Genomic DNA, 25,230 nt, shown 5'->3' on the forward strand with positions numbered 1-25,230 from the left:
AGTGTTGTGTAAACCGGCCTTTGTTTATTCTGTACTGAAATGCTAGACCCGAGCGGTAAAGTTGAACATGTTCAACTTTATCGCTGCGTCAGTCGGACGGTGTGAAATCATCGATTTTAGTCGGTAGCGAATTAAGACGCTTGGCCTAATGGAATAAAAACAGCCCCACGTAAACGACGCTTAAGACGTTAATTGTGAGGGTCTGTTGGGGGTGCCTTGGCTGAATAAAATTGCCTGGTGTCAGATAGAATTATACCTTGACTATGACGTCCCTCAAACTGAATAGTTTGACATAAATTAAAATTTCTAAACAACGTCATGTTTTATTTACTGGATAGCACATAAGTTTTTGTTGTTTTATCTTTATTTATTCATTCATTTATTTGTTTATATTGTTTTTGCCGAAGATGCAAATTAAATTTGGACCGTTATTCTGCTCGATGTGTTACGCTATAAGTGTGCCGTAATTGTTGCACCATAATTTCCCTCGTATTTTCTTCCGTTGTAAACAAGGTTTGGCATTTGGTGATGCTATGCTCATTGTCTGCCCTCTGAAGGAACCGTTCATTGTCATCGTTGATTCATTTTGTTAATTGTAAGTTGATTCGCTCACCTGCTTGTATGCCCTAAAATATAACGAAAGGGTTTCTACTATTTAGTATTTTCTAGAATATCAGAACTGGAATAGGTCTTGCAAGACAAGCGTTATAGAGAATCTTCACTGGCGACAGTTTGTGGTCCGCAATTATGTCTCACGGCGAACGCATACCTTGTCCAAAATCGAAGTCATTATTCCCTCGAGTTCGGAGGAAAATTAGATAAATAAATAGATAAGATATATGAACAAAAATATGATACTGGGACCAATTGTGACAAGTTGATGAAGGTGAAAAAAGAAGTTCAGAGTTTTTTATTTTATTCCTGACCGGTTTCGCTCCATGCTTCTTCAGAGGAATGTGACTCTTGGGAGAAGCTGGCGGTATATATAGTAAGTATAGGACCGCGTTCCCTCCTTGGAGGTGGGCTCCGTTTGTTATTTTTAATAGTGTACAATAATTTTCAATTTTTGTAATGTAGCTATTAGACCATAGATGACAGATACAGCTCCGGTGTGTGTGAAAAGTTGTTCGAGGGTGTAACAGTGTAAGTAAAATGAGTGAGTGGTGTGAAAATGTGAAAAACCCTGAAAAATGTCACAAGATAACTTATAGTATGACTTGTAAGTTATCTTGTGACATTTTTCGGGGGTTTTCACATTTTCACACCACTCACTCATTTTACTTACACTGTTACACCCTCGGACAACTTTTCACACACACCGGAGCTGTATCTGTCATCTATGGTCTACTGGCTACATTACAAAAATTGAAAATTATTGTACACTGTATTAAAAACAACAAACAGAGCCCACCTTCAAGGAGGGAACGCGGTCCTATTTTTACTATGTATACCGCCACTTCACCCCAGAGTCACATTCCTCTGAAGAAGCATAGAGCGAAACCGGTCAGGAATAAACTAAAAAACTCGAGACTAGACCCATGACTTCTTTATCCACCTTCATCAAAAATATAATAACATGAAATGAAATCCTCTGTCTACCGGGGGTGCCAGAATCTAGGTGTGCATAGTCTGTCTACGTGCAGGGAGGCGGAGCTTACGAATGACGTCATGTCGAATTTACTTCTTGTCGACATGACGTCATGTCGACTTGACAACATTCTTTGCCATATCTGAAAGAAATGCAGATAGGAAAGGGAAGTAAAAGGTACAGAGTCAGGAAAAATATATCGAGGAAGAAGAGTACAAGTTTATGTGGAGGTAGAAAGATAAAAGGGAGTGGATGGGAAGAATCGGGGATGGAAAACTCTCACAGCTGAGCACCGGAAACCATGGCCTTCTGTTCTTCTTCCGGCCCCACCCGAAGCATCCCAGGTCTCCGCCCTCCACCCTATTTCCCCACCCCCTCTCCCTCCCTACCGCTTTCTCTCTTTATTCTCCTCAAATAACTTCCTCTCTATCATTTCCCCCTCTTTAAATTCCTCTCTCCCACCCCCGATCTTCCCAACCCATCCCATTTCCCTCCTCTCTTTCCATCTCACTTTCCTGGATGAGTGAGAACGTTGTTGGATGCAGTCTGAAGACCGAGCCAGGAGGTATCTGTCTATACTGTAACGAACTTTATTGTCATTATAATTATTATCATTATTATTATTATTATTATTATTATTATTATTATTATGTTATTTGTATTTAGATTAAGGGAATTAAGTAGGCTGTTTTAGTCAGAATAGAGTGCAAAGTTTCCCACCGCGTTCACCACTTTGGTGTCCAAGGGTCTCGCTTACAGCTGAATAAAATCAACTGAAGATTGTGTTAGTACTCCTATTCTCAATCGATGGAAGCTACTTATTTATTTATTTATTTGATCTTTCCAGTTTTTCTCTACAATCGAAAGAAAATTGGAAGTCTATCGTAGTTTGTTATTGATCATCATTACAGTAAAAGAAATCTTATTATAGATATATGTATGTGTAATATATCGACAGCTATTTCCCTCCCGGAAGAGAGCTCAGAGGTCATATATGACTAATCTATGGGTAATGCTGTGACCTTACACGCACACCCACCCAACTCCCCGCCCACGAGAGTTGGAGTAACGACTCGCAGCGCAGCGATACTGAAATAATTTCAGCCTTGGGCGGGTTTCGAATCCGGACTGCTGTAGTGGCAGCCACGAACTCTACCATCGCACCATCGAGTGTGTGTGTGTGTGTGTGTGTGTTGTCATGTTTCACTGTCACTGGGTTGGCCGGGCCATTTTCCCACGAGGTTTTGTTTTTGTTAGGCCCATAGGCTGGACACATCCTAGGTCCGGAAAAACCGTTACGACCTCTTTCGGAGGTCACTGCAGGAAATTTCGGCCGTCCCGATAATCGGATTAGAAGAATCCAGACAGGCTAGGGCAAGTTGATGCACCCCCCCCCCCCACCTCCCTCCTTTTTTTTTTTTTTTTTTTTTTTTTTCTTTCTTTCTTTCTTTCTTTCTTTCCTGTTCGGGAAACCACGGGGTTAGTAAAAAGTGTAGCAACGTAATTATTAGGTGTTTGTGCTCTGCGACGCACTTGGATTATTGTGTAATATTGTTTATATATATGTAACGTTTGTTTACGCCACAGGCAGCCTGCACATGCTCAATCTGATTGTCAGTTTAACACCTTTTTTAAGAAAAAAAAATCGTTCTGTATTGTGTTAGTAGGAATATTAAGAGTCAAACGCTTTTCACGTGTCTTTTAAGGCTAATGTGTAAGGCTTAGGTGTCTAGATACCCAAAGTATTCTCTTATGCCATTTGGTTTCGCTGTTCCCGGGGTTGATTCCCAATGGCCACCTGCCCATGCTAACTTCTCACCCAAGGTACAGTAAACCATCGATATAACGGACGATATGGGGACAGGGGTCTATCGTTATATCCATAGATCCGTTATAACCGAGGATCCATTATATCCGATGGAAATACCGGACAGATCTGTTATATCCCGAAGTTTGTCCGGTATTGAATATTAGTTGGATTAGAAATTACAGTAACGAAAATCGCTGCCTCTGCTCAACGTCGCCTGGCATATGTCCTTCCTCTTCCTCCTCCCGCTCCTCGTCCTCTTCCTTTTTCCTTAATCCTTTTCTTCTCTTCACCCGTCTCTCTCCCTCCTCTTCCTCCTCCCCTTTTTCCTCCTCTTCCTCTTCTTCCTATTCTTCCTAATCATCTTCCTTTTCCTCATATTCCTCTTCCTCCTCCTCATGTCCCTCCGCTTCCTCTTCCTTTTCTTCTTCCTCCTCCTCTTCCTCTTCTTCCTCCTCCATTTTATCCTCTTCCTTCTATGTCAGTGTGTGCAAGGTCTTCTTCCTTTCCTTACTTTTGTTCGGTATTTTCCATCGATTTTTCCCCCCAAGTAGTTTTTATGACCCTCGTATTCCTCAAAGTTGAAAAAGGTACGTCACTGGAGTGGCGAACCGTGGACACCGTCTCTTGCGTTCATGTATGAACAGTTCTTGACCACCAGCAAGGCTCAGATCTGAGCTGGAACCAGCCCCACAAACCACGAAAAAGAAAAAACTCCCTCCAAAACGTGATTTAACACCATGGTGGTTCACACTTGTTTTGGGCGGCCCGTAAGTGATCGACGACGACAGTGCTCCGGTGAAGTGAGCTAGAAGTGAGTGAAGTTGGGTGGTGATGCTGAGGTCTTTGTCGCTGGTGCCAACGGAGGTGACTGTGGAGTCCAATTCTTGATCCATATATCCTTCCACACTCCGGGCAAGTCAGATCTGGATGAGGTGGATAAAGTATATTGTGGAGCTGTTTTTTTTTTCTGATGGTTGTCCTGTGCTTGGTTGCAAGTAGACTCAAGGTGGTTGACCCCTTGCGAGCACTCTGTGTGCCATGAGGTGTGATAAGAGGTGATGGTTTCAAGAGCAGATGGTGTGATATTACACCTCTTGAGCGTGTTTTTTTTTTTTTTTAGCTAATATTCATAGCACTTTTTCTGAGCCCCTGCATTGGTTCACACACACACACACACACAATGGTATATATATTTATATATATATATATATATATATATATATATATCACTGGTAAAAAATGTAGTAGCACATTTGTAAATCAAAACTAAAACCACAGATGGAACAGAAAAAAAACTGGAAACGGTGAGTCTATATATTCGACTGTAAGCTACTACTGAAAAAAAACTAGCTTACAGTAGAAATATATAGACGGACCGTTTCCAGTTTTTTATTCTGCTCCAACTGGGGTTTTAGTTTTGATATATATATCATATATATATATATATACACAATATATGTAGTATATATATATATATATATATATGTATATGTATATATCCTGGGGCACAGGTTTTCTCTAAGGCAATTCTGGTTGAAATCAACTGCACTAGTTGCTTTAACAATCTTCAAGACTGTATTCTTTATTTTGGAGAATACTTTCCTATTAGCAACTGAGAGGGACTGGAAGTAGTCATTCATGACTCTCAAAAGAATATACGCAGTGTATGCCAACTGGTATATTTTTGCATAGTAATAGTATTGAACAACTATTGACTCCACCGAAACTATAGTTTTTCGCCTCGTCGTGAGGCGTCTTCAGGGTGAGGACTGCTTTGTGGATGCTCTGTTGTGTTGAAAGGTCTTCAAACGAAGCTGCCGATTTTATTCTCCCTTCCGCGCGCCCTCTGAAGAATAACCCCCTCCAGGAACAACAAGCCCTTAGACAGCAGCAGCCCCACGAACAAGTGAAACATGTCCAGCTAGTTAATCAGCGCCTAGGACCAATAACCAGAGCAGCAGCAACTCAGGCCAGAGCTTCCAGACATAATCCCACCACCTTGGCTCCCGAACAAAATCCCACCCCCTTAGCTCCCAGACAAAATCCCACCCTCTTGGTTCCCAGACATAATCCCACCCTCTTGGCTCCCAGACAAAATCCCACCCTCTTGGCTCCCAGACAAAATCCCACCCTCTTGGCTCCCAGACAAAATCCCACCCCCTTGCCTCCCGGACAAAATCTCATGCTGCCCCTCTCGGCCAATGAGGGGCCAGTATTCCGTCTGAGCTAGGCAGGCCGAGCCTTATAAGCCAGCCCATCTAACCAGCGGTCAGTATTCGTTTGAAGACCTTTCAACACAACAGAGCATCCACAAAGCAGTCCTCACCCTGAAGACGCCTCACGACGAGGCGAAAAACTATAGTTTCGGTGGAGTCAATAGTTGTTCAATACTATTACTATGCAAAAATATACCAGTTGGCATACACTGCGTATATTCTTTTGAGAGTCATGAATGACTACTTCCAGTCCCTCTCAGTTGCTAATAGGAAAGTATTCTCCAAAATAAAGAATACAGTCTTGAAGATTGTTAAAGCAACTAGTGCAGTTGATTTCAACCAGAATATATATATATATATATATATATATATATATATATATATATATAATATATTTTTCTTGGCCTAGCTTCGCGAACGAAGATCTATGAAGGCGGTTATATATAAATGACGCATTCATTGAAAGAAATCTATGCACAACTAAAGGCTAATCAGCTTGACGGCAGTTATAGGTAAAATGATAGAATCAATAATAGCTAATAAAATCAGAGATCACATTGAGAGATATTATTTGATTCGTGACTCACAGGATGGGTTCACCAAGGATAAGCCATGTGTAACTAATATTCTATCTATTTACACTAATGTCTATAAGGTGTCAGATAACAAAGAAAGTTACGATGTTATTACCTTGCAAAGCGTTCGACAAGGTGCCCCACCAGAAACTACTAAATAATGTTAAAGCCCATGGCATAGGAGGAAGAGTGTTTAAATGTATTAGAGCATGGATCAATGACGGAAAACAGCAGGTCACCATTAACGGTGTAAAATCCAAATGGGGAAGTGTTACTAGTGGAGTTCCCCAGGGTTCGTTTTTGGGTCTCATGCTTGTTATGTATATAAACGACTCGGGCAATGGAATTATTAGTGATCTTAGTAAGTTTGGGAATGACACTAGAATAGGAAACCAAATTAGATTAGGAGAAGACGCCGGGTTACTCCAAGAAGATCTTAAATTGTTCACATGGTCGGTGAAATGGCAAATGGACTTCAATATCACAAGTGTGATGTGTAAAATGTAGGTTTACACAATCCAGAAAACAGATATAGCTTAGATAACACTTTTTTTTTTAGAGAAAACGGAATGCGAGAGTGTCTTTGTATCTTCTATCTTATTTGTGGAAACACTTCCAGAAGTTTTACTTTTGATTGTCAAGGAGATAAGAAACAGATTAAGTAACAAAGCACAGTCCTGGGAGACTTGGGTAATATTCCTAAATGCTAAAGATGCTTTAAAAGCATCCAGGAAATAAACTTTAGATATTGGTGTCAGGTACTCATTAGTTGAGGAGTTTCCTCCTAGTCTAGATACCTGTGTACCACCAAAACTCCAGACTGGAAAACATCAACAAACTCAGAAATATTAAGGCATCCAAAAACTCGTAGGTGGCTGATAGTAACCACTTGTGAGGACACAGGCAATTTGATTAAAGTGAGGAGGTTCTTAAGACACAAAATTGGATGCATTAATAGGCGAGATATAACTCAATTTGTTCGAAATATTTTTCTTGTCCACACGAACTCCGATACCCAGGCAGTCATGCTTTTAAATATGAAATTGGAAAGTGAAAATGTGCTGAAGGAAGTAAAACGTCACTATAATTTTAGTTATGTAAAGGGTGTAATATTTAATGAAGACTTATATGATCTTACGGAAGAAGAAATGCTTGACGTGCCCAGATAGCGTATGGAAATTTTATAAGGTTCCAGAGTCTAGTATGATTATCTTGACTTAAAAGTGCCATCATGCCTACTGAACTGATTTTTTCAAGCGAGTGCGTCCTTACAAACCAAGACCACTACAGTGCTTCAATTGTTTTGGGTTTGGCCACTCTGAGGTTGCACCTGGCCTAAGCTTTGTGGTCCTTTTACTGAGTAGGAATAAAGATTACATTTTTCTTCTGCTGAGTTCATGCTCATGTTGGTATCGTTGGTAATGAGGGTACTTGTTTATGATTAAGCTTAGTTGCTGTTAAACCAACAACTAAGTTCAATCACAGCTCCAGCGCCAATCTTTCAGTTTTAGACACAAAGCGTGTTATTCAGAGACATGACCAATGAAAAGTACCTTAGTCTAATATGACCAGCAACTTCGAATTAAAGTCTGTTAGGCATCCTGTTCTTCCCTGGACACACATTCAGAGGGAGAGAAGATCTAGTATGATTCCAGCCAAGCTTCTCATAGGTCATTCACATTTAACTCACATTTTTTTAATGGCAAATGGGGGGGTGAAGAAGTCGCTTCTCGATGCTCCACTTGTCAAATTGATTTTACTATCAAACATATTTTAATTAAATGCTTAGCATTTTCTGTTCAACGCAGGGCAAATTCACTATCAAATAAGTCAATGATAGACATCTTAAAGAACAACGGCTCTATAGCCAATGCATTAAAGTTTCGATAATGATATGTTTTATGATATACATTTTTTATGTAACAGAGTTTGGTAGGTTTTAATATGTTTAGTATCTATAGTTTTAGTGCTTCAGAGTATATGTTGTGTCAGTAAGCCGTAGAATTACATTTATTAGATAAATATTTGTTAACAGACATGTACGCTGAATGGTCCTCCGGGTCCTGCGTTTCATATTAGACCAAAGAACTCATAAATTGAATAGAATAAAAATCCTCCTCCTTCTCCTCTTTAACTCATCTTTTTTCCTCCTCCTCCTCCTCCTCTTGAACTCATCTTTTTCCTCTTCCTCCTCATCTTTAACTCATCTTTTTCATCATCTTCATCCTCTTTAATTCATCTTATTCCTCCTCCTCCTCCCGCTCCTCGCCCTATTCCTCTTTCTTTGTACCTTCTTTACTTCTCTTCCATTCTTTCTCTTCCTCCTCCTCCTCCTCCCCCCCTCCTCCTCCTCCTCCTCCTCTTTAACTCACCTTTTTCCTCCTCCTCCTCCTCCTCCCGTTCCTCGTCCTCTTCCTCTTTCCTTATTCCTTCTTCTTTACTTCTCTTCCACCCTTTCTCTTTCTCCTCCACCCCATCATCATCATCACCATCTTCCTGTCTATCCTCTTCCTCCTCATCTCCTCCTCTTCCTCCTCTTCCTCCCTTTCGAAACACAATACTGGAGGGGGTGAATAGAAATGGCCTGACGACGCTTAGGAGAGATGTACAAAGTCGTGAATTGCAATGATTGTTCGTTTAAATTTTCTTCATATTTATCAGCGTTTCCCCCTCCTCCTATACCTCGTTTTTCATTTTTCATTTCGTCTCCATTGTTGTATATTTTTTTCGATTTTGCCTTCTTTTATAACTTCACCTGCCTTGTTTTTTTTCCTTTTCTCCATTCTCATATTTCTCTCATCAATGTCCCTGTTTTGTTTTTTTACTTTATTTCATTTCTAACCATGCATTTATAATAGAATTGTGTGTGTGTGTGTGTGTGTGTGTGTGTGTGTGTGTGTGTGCATGCATGTGTGCTTGTGTATACCTGTGTACGCATGTCTGCTGTTACTTGGACAGACTAGATGTTCTTTTTTCACTATTATTGATTGATTCATTCGTTTACTTATTCATGTATTTGATTATTTATTTATTTATCTACTTATTTATGTATTTTTCTTGTTTACTTATTTATGTATTTGTCTTGTTATGCGCAGTTGTAGGACACTTGCGCATGAACATACAAGCCAGACCAGGTGTTAAACGTCTCACGGCCATTGCACACCAATCCATGTCGCCCCAGCTGGTCGGACAAACTTTGTACAGACGTTATGTAAATTCATGGCCTTTTGGGAAAAAAATCCCTTGGTACAGCCTCCACATTTTGCTGTATAAATTGAGTTTTGTTCGTAAAAATCCGTTTTATTTGTATTAGAACTAATTTTCTTTTTTCTGTTGGTTGTGCGATTCATTTCTGCTATATTAGTCAATTTTGACGAGGAATTTAGCATGAAAATAATGAATATTTTCTTCCAGAAGCTTGTAAGTAGTAAATGGACCTGGAGACATCCAGATAGAACAATAAAGAATGAAGTAGACTTCTTATTAGGAGATGAGAGTAAAAGCGTCAGCAATGTTACGGTCATAAAGTAAACATAGGTAGTGACCATAGAATGGTAGGTTGCACAATTAAATTCAGTTTCAGCGCCGAAAGAAATAAACTAGTCTTAAAAAAGAAAATAAGCCTTGCGAAGGTTAGGGATAATAAGAAGGAAGTTCATTAAAGAATAAGAAATAGATTCGAAGCTCTGAGAATCAATGAGGACACCGTATAAGGTATGTATTTGAATTTAATGGATATCATTAGGAAATCGGCAGAGGAAGGAGGAAGTACAAAAAGTATTGGGGAAAAAAAATACTCCAAAGCTACAAATGACCTAATTATAAGAAGAAGGACTATGAAGATTAAAAGCAGGAGAGAAGAAATAGAAAGAGTAGAACTGAACAAGCATATCAACAAAAGGCAGAGATCAGAGAAAAGAAAAAGAAACATGGGTGGAATAGAGGAAACTATTCGGAAAAGTAAAAATATTAAAGGGGCCGAGCATAGACATGCTTTAGGAAGACAACAAATTATATGTTTAAATGATAGAAATGGAGAGATAATTAAATATAGAGAAAGAAGGGTAAAAAGTAGACGAATTTTACCAAGAGCTTTACTCGTCGAAGACCGTAGTTGAGTCAGTAAATTCATATGTAGACATTAGAAGTGCACAAGAATAAAAAGTAAAATTTGTTCTAAAAATATGAAACGAGGAAAAGCTCCTGGAGAATATGGTATATTGATAGATCTTTTGAAAGACAAGGAAAGAAGCTCATATTAAGTTAGCTCAGTTGTAGACCCAGTGCTTACGTTAAGAAAGCGTTCCTGAATCCTGGTACAAAGATATAGTGCTCTTGCTTCATAAAAAGGAGACCAGAAGGACCTTAGTTACTACCGACCGATTAGCTTGCTATCAAATGTAAATAAAGTTTTCTCCAAGATCCTTACGAATAGACTTCAGTCAAGTTTTAGATGGAAACCAACCAAGAGAACAGGGAAGCTTTAGAGGCGGATATTCGACCCTAGACCATTTGCAGGCGATGAGCCAACAATCGAGAAAATGACAGAATACAATATAATTTTTTAGCTTTTGTAGATTACGAGGCCTTTGACTCGGTAGAACAGATAGCAATACTAAACTCACTACGCAGGCAGGGTGCAAACAAACAGATCGTAAGGGTTCTAGAAAAAAGCGTAAGGTACCGCTGTAATTCGACTACATGAAGATACAGAAAAGATCAAGATCGAGAAAGGAATACGGCAAGGCGATAAGATTTGACCCAAGTTATTTACAGCTTGCTTAGAAGTGATTTACAAAAGGTTGAGTTGGGAAGAGAAAATTTGAAGATTAATGGCGAATATTTTAACCACTTGAGATTTGCGGATGACATTCTTATTTCAGAAAGAGCAGAAGACTTGCAAGATATTATGAGTGATCTGAACAAGGAAATCGTAAAGTAGATTTCAAAAATGAATAAGAGTAAAACCAAAGTAATGTTCAACACAAAAGTTCCAAGTAGAGTTTATAATCAATGGTGAGAGTCTTGAAGAAGTTGAAGAGCATAATTATTTAGGCTAGATGGTAAAAGTACCCAAAGATCATGATAATTAAATAAAAAGGCATATTACAATGGGTTGGAAAGTGTTTGGTAAATGTAATAAAATCCTGAGAGACTCTACCTTCACGTTTGAAACGTAAAATTTACAATCAGTGCATTCCGCCAGTAATAATCTGACGAAACCAATGGAGACAAAGCTAAGGACTGCACAGAGGAGAGTGGAGAGATCAGTGATGGAAATAACAATGAGAAACCAAAAGAGAGCAGTTTGGGTGAGAGAGCAGACTAGAGTGAAATATGTTGCGGAGGCGGTAAAAGAGAGGAAGTGGAATTAGGCAGGTAAGTTAGCGCGAACGACTGATGAGTGATGGACTGTGTTACAGAATGGACGCCGCGAGATGGGAAGCGTGGAAGAGGGAGACCAGACGGAATGTGGAGAGATAAGATAGAGAAGTTTGCCGGAGTGACGTGGCAGAGGTTGGCGTGGTCGTGTGAATCATGAAATGCAATGAAAGAGGCCTTTATTCACCAGTGAAATCAGGATGGCTGGTTTGACTGATTGATTGATTAACAAGTAATTTATTGAAATGTGTACATTTCACGTTAAACGAGGGAAGGTTCAGTTTTTATAGTGAAAGGCAGGAACGGGAACAGGACTTTAGAAAGTGACTGTACACGCTTACGTTTTCCGTACGGGTTTGTATTTCTCCTTTTATAATAATGATAATAATAATAATATACGGTTTGTTGGGTATAGCGGCATTACTGCTGAAAATATACAGCCTACAGAATTATAGAATTATAAAACATAACAGTGAACAGATGGTGTTACAAGCATTAAAAAACAAAACAGTAAGCTAAGGAATAGCCGTGTTGTACACCATAACCTTTAATGATGCCTGTCGCCAGGCGATTCTATTCATATTTATGGCAAACCTTCGGTATTCCGAGATGGAAAGCCCTCGTTTGGACTCCACCGTCGACTTATTCTCTGTTTGTGTGTGATTCACCATGGTATTATGGATCACGTGTTGCACTCGTGATCGACAGCTATTTCCCTCTCGGAAGAGAGCTCAGAGCCCGTATATGACCGATCAATGGGTAATGCTGTGACCTTACACGCACGCAAACACCCAACTCCCCGCCCACGAGAGTTGGAGTAACAACCCGCAGCGCAGCGATACTGAAATAATTTCAGCCCTGGGCTGGGTTCGAACCCGGACTGCCGTAGTGGCAGCCGGGAATTCTACCAACTGTGTGTGTGTGTGTGTGTGTAGACTCCTGGAGGTTTTGTTCAGCTGAAATAGAGCCATGAATTTCATAAAGCAAAGGTCACTGTATGTTTAAATGCAATGTGTTTCGCTTAACTGTATCTGCATTTTACTTGGTTTGAGTGGACCTGTACTTACCCGCCCTGCATCTCTATCGACTGATCAGACGTCCAGATGGCAGCACAGGCACTGGCCTTCCGGTGACATCCTCTAGTGAATTTTTATTTCCAAGGTGAACTGACTTATTCTTGTGTCGACTTTTGTATACAAAGAGAGCGAGATGGGTGAGGCCTCGTTGCAGGGAGAGCAATTTGATATTCTTGTCAGTCAGCTGCACCATGTAAGAGAATAGGACCTGGGGATGGAGGGGGAGAGGTGGAAAGTGGGGTTGTGTAGGCCCAAGTAAGAATATTTGGGGACTCTATTTTCATTAAGTCTACTATATACACACAGTGGCGAGTTTTGCTTACGCGTAGCTCCAACGGAGATCATCACCTTTGCCCTGTGTGCTCGGGGTTCAATTAATTCAAATAGTTCGGTTGGATTCTGTCTTCTACCTACATCATGCGAGGCGGAAATGGATTGTGTTTGTGTGTGTGTGTGTGATTCACCATAACCTTGGATCACGTGTTGGACTCGTGATCGGCAGTTATTACCCTCCCGGATGAGAACTCATGCCCGATCCATAGGTAATGTTGTGATCATACACACACACACACACACACACACACACACTCGCTCACAACTCCTCGGCCACGAGAGTTGGAGTGCCGGCTCGCAGCGCAGCGATGTTGAAATTGTTTCAGCCCTGGGCGGGAATCGAACGCTGACCGCTGGAGTTGCGGTTGCAAACGTTACCACTGTGCCGTCAAACTGTGTGTGTATTGAATGGGAGGGGGAAGCATTGTGGTTACCCAAAATGTGTGTGTGTGTGTGTGTGTGTGTGTGTGTGTGTGTGTGTGTGTGTGTGTGTGTGTGCATTTCTGTATTCTCTATCACAAAATACAGTATATAAACAATCGAGAAAATACGTCTACTATTTGTTTTATTGATAAAAAAAAAAAAATCTATCATACAACAAGTATGATAACGATGTTTATCTTCGCGAAAATAAGGGGACACCACTTTCCCCACGATAACCCACCCCCACCCCACTCTCTCCAATTAGGAGGGGAGCCGGAGGGAAAGGGCGGTGAATAGACGGGGGGGGGGTGAAGGGGGGATAAGGAGGGGTGAAAACGACGGGATTGAGTGGAGTAAGGCCTAGTTGTTGATGTGGAGTGTTACAAGCTGGGCGGGAGTCAAATAACAGGAAGTGGGAGAGGGAGGGGGGGAAGAGTGGACAAAGCGGGTGAGGATGGGGATGGATGCAGGGAGGGGTTGGGGGGATGGCTATGGAAGGGCCGGTTTTTATCCACGGAAGCATGAAGGTGGGGGGGGGGGGAGGTTCCACCAAAACTGAATTGAATTACCTGGCTTCATCCATGCTGAAAGCCCTCTCAGAAGACGAATTATTTTTATCAATATTAATCGCCTGACAACTCGCAAGATAGTTATACAGTGCTCCACGGCAGGGAAAGTAAGGGCCGCCTGGTTCCCTCACTCTCCACTTTTTTTGGGTAAATAAAATCGCAAAGCGGCAGGTAGAATAGTATTTCGCAAGTGTGTCAGGGACACGGGGAACGGGTTTAGTGGGACCTGGGGCAGATATTTTAGGGATTTTTAATTGATTTATAAATATGGAAGATCTTTGGCAAATGTCGTTCAGCTCGTCAAGGTCACCAGGGCCATAGGCTTGTACAGAACCCTTTCACTTCCCACGGGGTGCCACAAGGGGCGAATAAAATCACCTGGCGGCAGTCCGAATTAAAGGAAAAGCGCCACCAGGTATGAAAGGGTTAGTGGCGTCACGGAGATGAATGAGATAGCCGGGCGGCAGGTAGGGTAGGTACAAGGAACAGTACTGTTTGGTGCGGCAGTACTCGGGTGCCAGTTGCCTTGAAGAGTGTCCTCGAGTTCGCAGAGCGCTTCTGCAGCGCCTCCTGCAAGGGGTTCCTTCGAGTCTCAACGCCTCAGGTCGGTTCCGAGTGCCGTCCTTCGTGGGGCCATGTTTGATCCTCGAGCACGGGGGGGCAAAGGTGACGGCTACGGGCGGAGCTGAGCGGCTCCCGGCGGGGCCTTGGGTTCCTGGGGCTGGGTACTTTATCACGTAATCAGCACCAGGATAGAATAGCACGACGGCAGCCATAACAGAAGGATGAGTCCCACCCAGTAGGAGAGGGATTCGTCCAGATTGGCTAAGAAGGCGGTGATAATACAACACAGCGTATCCCTAAAGTCTGGAGACAGAGGCATTCATACTTCTTTTAGGATGCCCCAGAAAAAGAAGTTAAGGGGCTAAAGTCTGATGAACGAGTTCATTCCACATGATCAATTGGTTATAAATAGTGACATTTCCTATGTGTTCAGACTTTAGGGACACCCTGTAGTTTGTGCACGGACAGTTGAGTGCAAATACAAGGCCTGATCCCTGTGTACTTTCACCCTGGGGCTCTTTACTTAGGGTTCTCGAGTTGGTTCTCGAATTTGGGGTTCTCGATCTCCTCAAATTATTCTTGACCTGGTCGTTCTCGAGCTGAGGTTATAGAGTTGCGGTTCTCGAAAGCTGAGGTTTTTGACCTGCGGTTCTCGAGGCGAGGTCCTTGAGCTGGTGTTCTCGAGAGGTGAGACTCGAGAGCAAGTCCTCTCGAGCTAAGGTTCTTGACATAAGGTCCTTGACTTGGGTTCTGGAAGATTCATGAAGTAACTGCAGACTCTTTCATGTGCAGTTTTAGTGTATATTGACTATAATATTGGTGCTTAGATGTTTCATAAAAAATAATATTTTTCATCCCTGTAGTAATACACATAGTAGTCCCATTGTATGAAAAGGATACATTATATATCACAGACCTATATTGGTGCTTAGATCTATATAAGTAAAAAATAAACTGACCCTTCGCGTTTGGTGGTAAATCGGTAACACCGCCAACTACGGTGAAGAAGAAGCACTCGAAGAAGAACTCGAAGAAATCGAAGAAGAAGAACTCGAAGAAATCGAAGAAGAAGAACTCGAAGAAGAAGAACTCGAACTCGAAGAAGAACTCGAAAAACTCGAAGAAGAAGAACTCGAAAAACTCGAAAAAGAAGAACTCGAAGAACTCGAAAAAGAAGAACTCGAAGAACTCGAAAAAGAAGAACTCGAAGATCTCGAAAGAGAAGAACTCGAAGAACTCGAAGAAGAAGGAGAACTCGAAGAAGAAGAATCGAAGAAGAACTCGAAGAACTCGAAAAAGAACTCGAAGAAGAACTCGAAGAAGAACTCGAAGAACTCGAAGTAGAAGGAGAACTCGAAGAAGAAGAACTCGAAGAAGAACTCGAAAAAGAACTCGAAGAAGAACTCGAAGAACTCGAAGAAGAACTCGAAGAATCCGCGCCTAAGGCGCAGCGCCGCAGGCCAAGGCCCCCGGCGTAGCCGGGCCGGCGCAGCCGGTGGGCTTGTGTTTCATAAAAAAAATATATTTTTCATCCCTGTAGTAATACACATAGTAACCCCATTGTATGAAAAGGATACATTATATATTACAGACCTGAGGTTAATACCAGATTGATACGGGAACAGGGCTGTGGTTTGGTATGTGTATTTTTGCCGCAGATAGTTCACCAGCGCTTCTAGCATTATCTTTCTATTTTGCCATGACCAAAAAATTTTTGTACACCTAGGACAAAATCCTTCAAAAAATAAAACGAAAATTGACCACCAAATTCTCAAAGTAGTTATTGATTGAATAGAAGATATATGTTTTAGTGTGATCCATTAAGATTTGCTAAATGATATAATGAGACTGAAATAGAAAATAATAATGATGATAATAATAATAAATAAATAAATAGATAAATAAATGAAAGATGGTCCCTACATGGTTCTTCGAGATTTTCGGATCACAAGTGAGTTTCCTACGGTATTTTGCGAATCACAGGATTCCCTTCCCTCGAGATTCGTGGACAGTCTGAGGACCGTGGGAGCCCCCACCGACCCACAACCTTGTAAGATCATTAGACGCTTGTCAGAATAGAATGCACAAAGTGCAGGACGCTCGTGAGTGGGTTAATCAAGATTGACTCAACTCGCTGGCACCCGGCCGGGGTTCACCCATCATTCAGCTGAACAGAAGCATCTGGTGTCAACCAGTATATCATCTTTGAAGTGTGACATAGGCCCCTTTTCTCAGCCTTTTGGCTACGGAGGGGTTTTTGTTTTGCTGAATAAAATTGCTTGACGGAATACATAGTAGAGACAATGCGTCACTACCAATAGGTTGAACAATTCATATTGTTTATACATAAAAGTCCTCATTGTTTTTTAATAGTTCAATATTTGGCTCCATAGTAACTTAAAATATGTATTTAATCGAAATTTTTTCATAATGACTACAGTCAGTTTAGCTGAGATTTTGTTCACATGTGTTGGTGAACAGCTGGCCTAGAGTTGACCAAGATAGGTGAACTCCATTATTATTATTATTATTATTATTATTATTATTATTATTATTATCTTTATTATATTTATTATTTTGTTTATTATTGTTGTTATTGTTACTGTTATTAACATTATTATTATTATTATTATTATTAGCGGTAGTAGTAGTAGTAATATAGATATTAATATCATTATTATCAATATCATCATTATTAATTATATATATATATTATATATATATATATATATATATTTATATATATATATATATATATATATATATATATATATAACAACCACAATGCACTTTAATTCTAAGCCATCAAAGGGAAGCATGCTGAAATTTAAATGTTGAACTGCCCAGGACTCGAACCCGGCATCCTCATGAAAAGTGCGACAGTGACTTTCCAACTAGGCTATCAAGAGAGATTCATTTTTATGTTAATATTCATTCCAATAATATTCCTCCAGTTTCCTCTCCTACACCCTGAGACCCTTCTACAGCTGAATGAGATCGCCAGGCGTTAGAATAAAACCCAAGGGGGTGTCAGTGGATGATATGTTAAATTCAATATTAAACCCCCCCCCCCCCCGCCTCTCTCTCTCTCCTTCACTGTCATATAGCATCTTTAACATATCTCGGTCTGGACTGGAGTCCGTCTCCAGTCTTATCGTAGATCATAGGAAACCTCAGGAAGATACCGTGAAAGATGAACGGGGCGGGGGTTTTGTGGGAAGTGCAGTGGAGACCAAGGGGGCGGCAGGGTATCGGGGAAGGGAGGGGTGGGGTAGTGGGGGCTCAGGTAGGCGGAGCAAAGCCTGCAGGGGCTGGTTTGGGTCGCAGGACTTTACGCTCTGAAATCCAGCCGAGTCTGGCTCAGTCTGGCGTGGGAGCTTGGTGAGAGTGCGCGTCGGTCGCGATACGCCGCTGTCGCGTCGAGTCGTCGACGTTTTGTCGTTGTATGATGCGTTTATCTGAGCGACTTTTTCGTCCATTGTTATGATAGATTTTCGGTGCCTAAAGCTTAGTTTTTTATTATATAATGCGATATTTATGATAAAGAAAAATAGGAAATGGTGGAATTATATACATTTCGGTTGAATCTAAGTACTGCAAGCCAAAAAAATAAATGTATATGACATGAAGTTGATTTCGGACTAGCCTCGTGAGTGATGGCGAACCCTTTACGAGCGCACAATGGGAAAGAAGCGTAGTAAAACATTCGTTTCTTTTTTTACGGAAAATAAAGGGACAGACGTGATGGATTATCAGTGATCGAGTGTGTTTATTGGTGTGTTTGTGTGTGTTTACATACATGTGAGCGTATGCTTCTGTATTCTGTAATTATGTATGTTTGTGTATATAGTATGTATTCGTATCTGTATGTCATTGAATAAGGATTCTGCACGCCTAATCAGTTATGCATTTAGAGAAACTGCCTTGATCTAGTGAACTGGCATATCATTTCTGTACAGTGGGGAGGCGGGACTGGGAGAGGAGCATGTCAGATAGAGCCCTTTTATTTCCGTTTTGTGTATTAAACGCCCTGTGAAGTGAGTGTTACTTTGTGTATACTGGGTGTACATTTGTACAAAGCGTCTTTCGCACTTCCAGATCATGAGTAACCACATTGCCCATGGAATTGGACAGAAACTTTCCCATGGAATACTTCCTGGTAAAATTCCAGGATCACACAATCACATAGATTATATTTACTCTGAAACTTAGATTATCCAATAGCTCCTAACCCAAGCTAGGGCGACCTAACTAAACCTAACTTAATGTAACCATTCCATAGAAAACAAAAATATTACAAATGAAAAGAAAAAGTGAAATTTTTGTTTTTGTAACACTGGAATAGAAACAAGTTTCCTTCTTCAGACTGAGGAAAGAGAAAATAAGTCGTAAATGGAAATTTCAGTAGCTCAAGGTTTTTCATCGATCGAGGGCCGTCTGAAACCACAGAATCATGTCCTTCATGAAAGACCAGAAAAAAAAGGGCGTTATGACCCATGGCTTGTAATTTGCCTCGAAATGTGTGCGTGTGCACGTGTGTGTGTGTGTGTGTGTGTGTGTGTGTGTGTGTGATTCACCATGGTCTTTGGATCACGTGTTGGATTCGTGATCGACAGCAGTTTCTCTCCCGGAAGAGAGCTCAGAGCTCATACATGACCGATCTATGGGTATGATCGTATGTGTGTGTTTGATTCACCATGGTCTTTGGATCACGTGTTGGACTCGTGATCAACAGCTATTTCCCTCCCGGGAGAGAGCTCAGAGCTCATACATGACCAATCTGTGTATGACTCGTATGTGTGTGTGTGTGTGTGTGTGTGATTCACCATGGTCTTGGATCACGTGTTGGACTCGTGATCTACAGCTATTTCTCTGCCTGAGGAGAACTTAGAGCTCATATATGACCGATCTATGGGTAATGCTGTGACCTTACACGCACACACAAAACTAACTCCACGCCCACGAGAGTTGGAGTAACGACTCACAGCGCAGCGAAACTGAAATAATTTCAGCCCTGGGCTGGATTCGAACCCGGACCGCTGCAGTGGCAACCGGGAAGTCTACCAACTGCGCCACGAGTGTGTGTGTGTATATATAAACATACAATATATATATATATACACACACACATATATGTGTGTGTGTGTGTGTGTGTGTGTGTGTGTGTGTGTATTCACTAGAACGAAAAATAGGGACAAATTTGTTATCACGCAAATAACCTACAGTGGGAGTTAAAGATAGCTTGGGAGAATGCTTGACTTCTATATTTCGGCTACCAGCTGTAGCCCTCTTCAGGAAGGTACAAGATATTAGAAGTGGTAGGACATATATACCTCTTTGACGTAAGAAGGGGAATGGGAACATGAACAGCCTACATGGCGGGCCAAATGACCTCACTCAAGGAAGAGTCTCACGGTCAAGCGTGGGGTTAGGTTAGGGAGTCAGGAGTCACTGACAAAGTGACTCACTGCTAACCGTGAAATTGTGTCCGGGGGCTATTGTCCTTTGGAGATATTAAAAATGGGACATTCTTCAATTAGGGCAGATTCAACTATATTCCTCATGAAACCACAACTGGTCTTGAACACTAGTTTGAGCTTATCCCAGTCAAGGAGGTGGTTTTGGTGAGTTGCATGCTTGGGCATGTTTAATGGATCTCTTATGTGCGGCCAATCTAGTGTTCAAGTCTCTACCAATTTGGCCCAAATACACCAGATCACAATATTGGGAAGGTTAGCTATGAGGGGAGTGTTGAGTGGCAGGAGCTGAAGACATACTGTATATACTATATATATATATATATATATATATATATATATATATATATATAATATGTATATATACATATAATATATATATATATATATATAATATATATATATGTATATATACATATAATATATATATATATATATATATATATATATATATGTATATACATATAATATATATATATATAATATATATATGTATATATACATATAATATATATATATATATATATATATATATATTAGTATAAATTGGCAGTAAGTTTTCTTGTAGACATGTTTGATTGAAGACCAGAGCTAATCACTAAGAAGATATAGAATTAACTCTGGCCTTCAATCGAACATATAAATATCTATATATATATATATATATATATATATATATATATAAAATTACATGCATCCGTGCATGTACAGTATATGTGTGGAAAAAGGGGAATGGCAATGTCATCAAATGATTTTGACACAAAAACATCCGAATGAACTATCTGAAGCAATGCTAACCCCTTCGCTATGAAAGACGGTGAGGTGGGGATGCCATAGAGATGTATAAAATCAGTAGGGGGCAAACAAAATAAGGAGAATTACGTCATCCTGTAGGGAATGGGGTTAATCGGGTTAGGTTATAACCCCACCACTGTCGTCGAAGGGGTGCCACGAAGACGAATGGAATTGACTGGCGACAGAAGGGAAGGGAGTAGAGAGGCCCGAGGGCCAGGCGGGGGGTTATTGAAAGGGTTAATTGGCGAAGATTCTGATTGTATCTGACAGGAGACCAACCGAGACTTGGGGTGTGACAAACACATACATATACACACACACGCCTGCACGCTCACACGCACACACACGCACACACACACACACGCACACACACACACACATACACACACACAAATACACAAACGCATACAGAGATAGATTAGTAGCAGTAGTACCGGTAGTAGCATTGGGTCCTGCGACTGTTACTACTACTACTAATCTGTGTGTGTGATTCACCATGGTCTTGGATCACGTGTTGGACTCATGATCGACAGCTATTCCTCTCCCGGAAGAGAGTTCAGAGCTCATATATAACCGATCTATGGGTAATACTGTGACCTTACACGCACACACACACCCAACTCCCCGCCCTCGAGAGTTGGAGTAACAACCCGCAGAGCAGCGATACTGAAATTGTTTGTGTGTGTGTGTAGTGGAACAAGTGTCAATAGAAAAATATCCTGAATACCAAGAAGATTACATGAGAGACTGATCAATAGCTGACGCAAAGAACAACAATTAGTATGATTCCAGTCGTCACTGACAAAGTATAAAAGGAAAATACAAAAGAATCCGGAACAACTATCATTAGAGGAAAGAAGAGATTCCTGGAACAAAACTGAAAATAATAATAATAAAAATAAGGATATTAATAAATGCAGGTTTTGGTACACGTGGATTTATTTGCGGAACAACATGTAAGAGGAAATGATAGAAAACATCAGCGAATTTGAATCTAATTTGGACGTATAAGCATGTAGAAAGAACCCCACGAGCATAATCCCTACCCTTAATATTACCTTTATATATATATATATATATATATATGTATATGTTTATATATATATATATATTTATATATATATATATATTATGTATGTATGTATATGTTTGTATACACAGTATGTGTGTGGGGGTAAGATCCACTTGGGGAAAATAAAGATTAAAATGCGGAGCACCAAGCACATTTGTTTTGTACTATAGGTAAGACTGGTATTGTGCATCTCGTCTTTTATTGTCCCCAGGGGATTTTTGCTCGTTTTAGAACCACAGTCCAATGTTGCTTGTCATGCACACAGATACACTGTGTGTGTGTGTATTAAGAATTTCCGCCACTAGAACTCAAAATCTTGGATGTGCTACTGCTTTCCACAAAGCAAGAACGTTACCACTGTACTAGACTTGACTGTACAAAAGGAACGATTTGGAAAGTAGACCCGGTCATTACCTGGGTCGTTCTAGATCGTTCCTTTTGGACAGTCAATTCTAGTACAATGGTAACGTTCTTGCTTTGTGGTAAGCAGTCGCTCAAGCAAGAGTTAGTCCCAGTAGCGGAGATTCTTAATCATTTGTCGAAACTCCACAACACACACACACACACACACACACACACACACACACACACACACACACACACACACACACACACACACACACACACACACACACACACACACACACACACACACACACACACACGATCACAATCACGAGTCCAACACTTGATCCAAAGACCAAGGTGAAAGACCAAGACACACACACATATACGCACACACACACACACAACTTGTGGCGCAGTTGGTAGAATTCCCAGCTGCCACTACAACGGTCCGGGTTCATATCCCGCCTAGGGATGAAGTAACATCAGTATTGCTGCGCTGCAGGTCGTTACTCCAACTCTCGTGGGCGGGGAGTTGGGTGTGTGTGTGTGTGTGTAAGGTCACATCATTAACCATAGATAAGCCATATATGAGCTCTGAGCTCTCTTCATGGAGGGAAATAGCTGTCGAGCACGAGTCCAACACGTGATGCAAGACCATGGTGGTGAATCATATAACCATAAATATAGAATCAAGTTGTACTTTCCGTCCTTCTGTCGTTTCGTAAGGAGGCTTTGGAGATATCTTCCCCCTGGTCCCTTTCCACATGTACATTATTTTTTTTTTATTGGGGGGGGGGGAGTCACGTACTGAAGGAACGAAAGGTTACCTGGATTGCCCCCCCCCCCCTTAGCTGCTGTTTTTTTTTTTTTTTTTTTTTTTTTTTTTTTTTTTTTTCTGGAGGCGACCTAGAATTCTGTTCTGCCTGTCGTCAGGCGTTTTTATTTGACTGAGGAAAACCGCCAGCCAGTGTCTTAAAAGCGACTTAAACCCTCACCAACCGATCTCGATGAAGTGTGTCGCCAGGTAATTTTATTCATTCGATTAAAAAAAAAAACTGCCAGAAGGGATGACTGGGAAAGTGACTAGAAAAATCTCTCTTCCACCCCCCACCCACCCCCACCCCTTTCTAATCCAATCTAGGGAGGGACAGGTCTAAACTTTCCAATGATGGGGTGCACGAATTGTCTAGGTTTGTACATTGAAAATGGTCATTAATATTCATTTTTTGTTGAGGATCAGTCGAAGAAAGTTGTTCTTATGGGACGGAAAAGGAGTGGGATCAGTTGACATAAAAAAAAAAGTGTTCCATATGTCAATCCATTAGATTTTAAAACTTGGGAGGAACTGCTGGATCACTTGATCAAGGCCAAGACCACCGAGATGAAGCTTTAACATGTCAAATTAACGTCAAACCAGGAGAAGAATGATCTTTCTCTTATTTCCTATTTGTAATTATGTCCATCACATCAGTGTAAAAAGCGTGGTTTTGGAGATGGCAAAGGTCAAGTATTTTTGGGTCAAGGTCATCATCGTTGTTCTATAATGACTGCTGTCAAGCGAGGTTTGTTGTGTTTGGCACCATTTCTCAGTGAGAAAATAAATTTAGTCGAACTTGCTTTGAGACGTTGACATAGACACCAGGAGGAAGATTAAAGCATTTGAGGAAAATGTCAACCGATCGGCCATTTAGAGTCCACAGCTTAACATTGGCCCCTCCCAACCCTTCCCCAGATTCACACGATTACCCCCCAGCTTATGCCACAGCACTCCTGCAAACTTTTCTATGCCGTCCCTCCACCTTTTGCCTAGTTTCGTTCCATGTTTGTCTTCTCGATGCATCTAGTCATTAGGACACTTGCTTTGTCATTCTCTCTGCCCTGGTCAGTCCCACTTATCGTATCGCCTCAGAAATATCGTGCATTACAATTTGCATAATCACTTAGCTTGCCCTCCTCATATCCTTCGGTGTCCATCCCAGCATTAACCTCTTCACAGAGGAGAAAGTATACACACAGACTACTAAAGATAAAGACCCACCTTTTGGCTTGTTTCACACGTATCGACTTTTCGCCGTGCGCTGTCCACGACACGGCGTCGTACTCTCAAATGACCATGGGTATATATGGACGTTTTCACACGCCACGACTACATGTGAAGGCGTGTTCAGATACCCATGGTTATTCGAGAGCACGACGTCGTGCCGTGTACGTCGCACGGCGAAAAGTCGATACGTGTGAAACGAGCCTTTAAGCGCATCATGCGGGCAAATCGCAAAGTTGGTGTGTCTGTTTGCATCTGGCAGTCATCTGGCTGCTGGCGACGAGAGAGGTGGAGGTGGGGGGGGGCAGTCTTCTAGTCTCTGCCCACCGAAGAGCCTCAGTGTCTTGATATATGTATTGGGGGCTGGGGTGACCAGCCTGGTCGCATGGATACCCCGGGCACCCGATCGTGGGAAATGGATGCTGGATTCTGCCAAGAGAGGGTTTTATGGTCGCTCAACGATGCTCGTTGATGAAGAGGTTCACACGTTGGGGTAATGGAGACTGCCTGAAGAAACGAGGGTTGTAGTGTCTGTAAGGGGCTGGTAGAGTGTCAGCTCATGGTTGAGATTTGATTGAGGACAGACCCAAAGTAATCGTCAGGGGAACAGTCTTGCCAAATTACAATTGTTGATTTAAGAATGCGTAGGAAATGGGAATGGAATTTAACTCTCTCTCTCTCTCTCTCTCTCTCTCTCCCTCTCACCTTTTAGGTCGAGGGTGGAAAAAAAATACCCCAACACATTTATTTATATCAAGCTTTTAGGATGTCATATTGTCAGGTCGGAGGAAATTACTATTATTATTATTTTACTTATTTTATTCTATTCTTTATCTATTTTTTTTATTTTATGATACCTTCTCACTGGCCAGGCTAATGAACACACAAGGTGTATGTACCCAACTTTACCTTTTTTTGTATAAACATTAGGACCACTTTTTTTTTTTTTTCTTTTCTTTTC

At 41.1% G+C, this 25,230-nt stretch overlaps 1 protein-coding gene across 5 annotated transcripts in view; it reads left to right on the forward strand.

The window, feature by feature from the left end:
• Positions 1-25,230, forward strand: part of LOC143035133 (CUE domain-containing protein 1) — a 188,539-nt gene that overhangs the window by 52,173 nt on the left and 111,136 nt on the right. Inside the window, exon 1 of one of the 5 annotated variants that reach the window (XM_076201731.1) lies at positions 17,907-17,979. The exons of the other annotated variants lie outside the window; for them this stretch is intronic. The gene's annotated coding sequence lies outside the window, so the exon portion shown is untranslated. Of the gene's footprint in view, positions 1-17,906; positions 17,980-25,230 lie in introns of those variants that run through there. 5 annotated transcript variants of the gene reach the window in all.

This window comes from Oratosquilla oratoria, chromosome 18, assembly GCF_046742065.1.
Source record: "Oratosquilla oratoria isolate Oo_2021 chromosome 18, ASM4674206v1, whole genome shotgun sequence".
Taxonomy (NCBI): Eukaryota; Metazoa; Arthropoda; class Malacostraca; order Stomatopoda; family Squillidae; genus Oratosquilla; species Oratosquilla oratoria.